The following is a 6,000-nucleotide window of genomic DNA, read 5'->3' on the forward strand; positions in this document are numbered from 1 at the left end:
CAGAAGCACAGGCCCCGCTTCTGGACCCAGGCTGGCCCAGACAACTGAAATGTCTCTGTATTTAGTGACACGAGACTCGACTAAGGTCTTTATCAAAATGTCACAATGGTAGATCAAATGCTTTGTGAAATATGTTGTGAAATATGTTCCTACACTAATCTGTAGGAAACAGGCTTACAACCTTTATCAAGAAATTGGATTTATCAACAAGACAATGTTGATAAAAATAAAAATTATTGCCAATTATTGACTTATTTACTACCTGGCTAAGTATCAACTTCTGTACTGTGCTACTTGGGACTGGTGTCACCTTAACCATAGCACAGCTAGCTAGGTCATCCTGCTTGCTCTGTTTATTTAGTTTTCTTTCCTTAAACATTGGCACAATACTATGAGTCTTCTGAAATTTCACTGGAATGTCAGGAGTTATTACAAATGAGATCTCTCTTGACAGTTCTGTTAGATCTCTTTAGTACAGGTTATCTGAGCCTGCTGCTTTAAAATTATTAATGTTACTTATGATGATGAACCTCATCTTTAATTACTTGCAGATTGAAAAGGATTTCATCATCCTCCTGTAATACAAATACTTTATCCTGCATATATTTCAATGCTAAGCATTATTAACAAAACTTGCCCGCTGTATCTTGTGCCATTGCAAGGCTTTCTTCATCAGGTTACTCAGCTGCTTTCACCTTCAGTGTAGTTGTGCCAGCCACAATTTCCTGTAGTACCTTTAGAGTCCTTACTCTATTTTTATAGTTAATAATTCTCCATGGATATTGACTGCAATATAGTTTCCTTTTTAAAAAATAATAAGCATCAGTAATGATGACATTTCCAATTTCTGCTGCATTTTTCATGTGCAGGTTTCACTCAAAGCATTTTATAAATATTCATTAATCTTCAAAATATACCTGATAGGAAAATAAGCAGCAAGAAGCAAACTGAGTCAGTGGGATAGAGTCAGTAAGAAACTTATCTGATCATCAGAAGTATTGCAGAACTAGGACTAGCATGGACAAGTTCTGTTTCAGAGCCTTATTTCACACTGAAAACGAAGTTGTGCTTTGTAAGGTGATCCTTGGACAAAAGTTATTATGCAAAAACTAGAAAAGAGATTTTATGAAATAAAATATTGCAAAAACCTGGGCATCCAAAAAATAGAACAAGTTATTAAACAATGCATTTCCATGCACCTTGAAGGATAACGAAATTATAAAAATAATAATTGTTAAATTGTTTAAGACAAATAATGTCAAAACAGGCTAATTTCCCTTGCTGAGAGACAGCAAGCCTGCAGAAAAAGGGAAAGCTGTAGATGAGATACGGCTTTTTGAGGGTTTTGATAACATTTGATGTAACGTTCTGATAAGCAAACTGAGAAAACCAAAGTGCAAACAAAATCACCATAACATGGGCGCACAACTGGTTAAAAAATATATTAAAATATTACTATGAGTGTGTTGTCATTAGTCTCAGACAGGTCTTCTGTTAGGAATCCCAAAGGGTCTGTTCTGATTCTAGTCAACACTTTTGTTTACTCAGACAATGAAGCAGAGATTTTGCAAGCACTCTGAAGGACAAGATTAGAATAAAAATGGTCTTTTCTAACCAGAGAACTAGTCCAAGCCCCCAGAGGTGAAATTCTGAAAAGGAAGATGAAAAATGCTTGCACTGAGGAAAGGTAAATCAAGGAAAGAAATTCATCCAGGGAAATACACGGCAAGGGAACAGCAGAGCAGCCAAGGAGCTGGGATGCATAGTAGCAACCTGTGCCATTTACAGTTGAAATGTTACTCTGTGGAAGCTTTAATCTTTTAAGACTTCAGTGTATGCGAAGCCCTGGATGTCCTGACTCACAAAGCAAGCAGATGCAGGACCTGCAGACATCCTACTAACAGTTAGTCACAGAGTTCGTGACGTATCTCACATTCCACGGAGGCGCTGCTTCTGGAATGACCCCACTGCACACACAGGCTGTGGAATGTGGTGGGTATCAGGCAGAGTTTAACTCTGTCCATCTTCTCAATGAAATCAGCTCAGAAGCTCTGTCGACGCAAGCGCAATACCTTCTAGGAGAGCAAACACGCTCCTGGTATATGTCTAATGACTATGTAAAATAAAGGGAATAAAAATAGCGGAATTTATGCACATTTCCTGGTTATTTTCCTTCCTTTTTTCTCTTCAAAAGGTTTGCATAACTTGGAGTTATTTTAAAAAATGCTACATGCTCTAGACAGCTCATGGGTCTGTTGTATGTTTGCTCTACTTTATTATCCAAGGGAACATGGTGATTTAGACAAGAAGAGCTAAGTAAAGAGTCCAAAAAGCATTAGGATTTGGATTACAATTTGAAACATTGCCAAACTTTAATGGCAAGACTAAAAGTCCCACGTGCCTGAAGACCGATAGTTCTCCAGCACAACTGATTTTTCCTTTTGGCAAAAAAAGACCTGCGCCTTTGATAAAGTCACCTTAGAGAGCAGGTCTAATTAAGTGTGAAGCTGCAGGACAACTCTAGACAACAGTGAAAAAAGAGCCAAGCTATGAAATCAATCACCTACTTCAGATAAGTCTGAGGACACAGTGAGGATCAGACCCCAACAATCTGGCAGCTTTCAACATCTGCAAGAAAAAGTTGCAGCGATCCCCTACTACTGAGATTTAACTTCTCAGAGGAATGGGGGGAAAACTCTCTGCTGCACAGTTTTGCTTCCCTTTAGCTACTAAAAGCATATCTCTCCTGCCTCTGTTTTGATCACCAACTGCTATCCGAGTCTTAGTATTCTTTTGGCCTCCTTCCTTGGAAATGCAGTGAGCTCTCTGTGGAGTTTGCCTTGGTTCCCCTCTCAGACAGCTGTGATTAATTCAATGTTCAAGCTCTTGAGTTAATTCTCTCATTAGATCACTTTCCTTCTTCATGGAATGATTATTCCCACAGGAGAAATGAGAAAGACTAAAACAATATTGTGCTAGTATCTGACACACTGCATTCAGGATGTTTACTTTAAATCAAATTGCCTGGAATTGCTCCAGATCTATGGCTTAAACACAAGAATCTTCTAACTGGTGCGGAACTGTAGCCACGCATGTTGCACAACATTCCTCCAAACTTCCTGCTAGGTAAGTGCACCCAGAACACGAACGTCTCCACACAAGTACGTCAGATGACACAATCCTTTCATGGCTAGGGCATACTTGAGGACTGAAAAAGTTTTTTTCCTTTTTTTATTACTTTTTGTCATACCCCAATCACCTTTCTACCCAACACTATTGTGAAGGTGAAGCCTGGAGCACACAGCAGTGAAATACTGCCAGTGCTCCTGAAATCACAAGCTATTATCTGTGCATTACTCACTGGGAATGTCACGTTCCCCCTGGAGGCTCTTGCAGCTCAGACATGCTCCCCACTTTTGCTGCCTGCCAGATGGCTCCCCAGGGTATGGCTGGTCACTGGAGGGCATCACCCCACTCAGCTGGACTCTAGCACAGCCTGCTTCTCAGTACCTTTGGTGCAAGGTGGATGCTCAGGAGAGTTTCTCAATACCCAGTTCAAGAATGCTAAATTTGTCTGGACTGACAACTCTGATATCAGGCAGTTACCTTAACGTCACCTTTACCTGAAGCCATATTACAGTGAAAGTAATAAAAACGCTTAATTACAAATTCCAAAATAGACAAAAGAGTTCACAAAGGCTTCTAAAGACGGAGAGGAGAGGAGAGGAGAGGAGAGGAGAGGAGAGGAGAGGAGAGGAGAGGAGAGGAGAGGAGAGGAGAGGAGAGGAGAGGAGAGGAGAGGAGAGGAGAGGAGAGGAGAGGAGAGGAGAGGGGAGGGGAGGGGAGGGGAGGGGAGGGGAGGGGAGGGGAGGGGAGGGGAGGGGAGGGGAGGGGAGGGGAGGGGGGAATCATTCAGCATGGCACTTCAATGAGTTTTACAGTTTCCCTAGCCATTAAAAATTCAGCTGAGAAATGGACAGAGCCATCACCACCTCGCTGGTACTGTGGAAACTTAAAGCCTTCACACAAGCCCTATATTCTGGGGCCACCTGTGCAGAAAGACTAGCTTTGGGGACACCTCTTGCTCTCCATCTTTGGGTCAGTTCCAGTTCAGACCTCTACCCTACACGCACACACACACACACATAATCCTCAAGATTCATTAACCCTCACAGGAATGAAGGCAATAGCTCTTGGGGCTGGCCCAAACCTGCCAAGAGATAGCGTTCTCATGGCTGGCTTAAGCCTGGAAAATGTGTTATCTCACTGTGAAGCACAATGCCTTTACGCACTGAGATGGGAAAACCCTGAAGGGAAGCATCTTCATCCACTGGAGCTTATGTATCACATAAAAACGTAAGCTGACAACAGGTTTCTGCAGGTATCTAATTAGAATCTAGTGCCTGTAGCTCATTAGAGCCTTTTGACTGAGTAGACAAGATGATAACCGGTCCCATTGGGGTGATAATGGGTTAACCACCATTGTCTTTGAGAAATACCTTGAAAACACCCAGGGAGCCTCTTCTCTCCTCCATGTTCCATGAGCGTGAACTCCAGCAGCCTCTCTCATCTTACCCCTACTAGGGGCTGCAAATTCATCATGCAGCATGTAACACCACCACTCCACTAAACTATGCATTAACAGAGACTGCTGATCTGCATCACTGCCTTGGGAATGCAATGGCACCCAGGGTAAATGGGACACCTGGGCAAATGTAGGCCTTAACAGAGAGAAGGTGTCTTGGAAGTATAAGAGATGTAGCTTAGTGAATGAGAGAGATTTCTAGCCCTCATTAACTCTTGGTGGCTCTGTACTTCTGCAATTTTGGCTTCCCTGGGAGAAGTTTGAGTTCAAGTCCTTAGGAAACTTAGGGAAGTGGAGCAAAAATGGTTGTATCCTATGAAGGCTTTGTGACCTGGACAACAAAACACAAAGTAAACTCCTTTCCGTTTTGGTGACGCTGTCCAATACTTCTCATCTGATGGGTCAAGTGCATCAAAATACAAGTAGTAACTACAGTGGGTAATTAGTAATTAAAACAGCAACTGACTATACCACTGAAAGATTATAGCAGATGCCTTAGCACAGAGGAAAAAGTGCAGAGATGGACTGCAGTTTGGAACGGGAAGTGAAGATTTCATACCCATTGAAACTGGGGGAGGAATTTGACCTGGCACATTCTGGTTGACTTTCATGGAAAGTGGCTCCCTATCACAAAACATCCCATGGGGTTTGTCGTACCTACAAATAGTCAAGGCCTAAGTTTCATGTCTCCTCTGCAAGAGAGAATTTTAGCAGCCAAGCATGGTAAGGATACTGCTTGAATACTAAGTCAAAATGATCCCCAAAGCTGTAAGTATAATGGACAGCTTCTGACTAAAGGCAGACAGGCAAAACTGCACTTTCAAATCAATTATTTTTCTTTTAGTTTTTTTGAGACTAAAAGCCCTCCATCTTTATGGAGTTCAGGAAAAAGAAAAAAAAGAAAAAGAAAAAGAAAAAGAAAAAGAAAAAGAAAAAGAAAAAGAAAAAGAAAAAGAAAAAAGAAAAAAGAAAAAAGAAAAAGGAAAAGACAAAAAGAAAAAGACAAAAAGAAAGAGAAAAAGAAAAAGACAAAAAGAAGAAGAAAGAGAAAAAGACAAAAAGAAGAAGAAGAAGAAGAAGAAGAAGAAGAAGAAGAAGAAAAAGGAAAAGAAAAAGGAAAAGGAAAAGGAAAAGAAAAAGAAAAAGAAAAAGAAAAAGAAAAAGAAAAAGAAAAAGAAAAAGAAAAAGAAAAAGAAAAAGAAAAAGAAAAAGAAAAAGAAAAAGAAAAAGAAAAAGAAAAAGAAGAAGAAGAAAGAGAAGAAGAAGAAGAAAAAGAAAAAGAAAAAGAAGAAGAAAAAGAAAAAGAAAAAGATAAAAAGAACCTTCGATCTAACAAAGATCTTCCTGTAACAGAGGAGAACTACAACACCCACACATGCAACACCTTTTAGCCACCCATTTTTGTTGCACGTTCA

The sequence above is a fragment of the Platalea leucorodia genome, assembly GCF_965183815.1.
Source record: "Platalea leucorodia genome assembly, chromosome: 5".
Lineage (NCBI taxonomy): Eukaryota > Metazoa > Chordata > Aves > Pelecaniformes > Threskiornithidae > Platalea > Platalea leucorodia.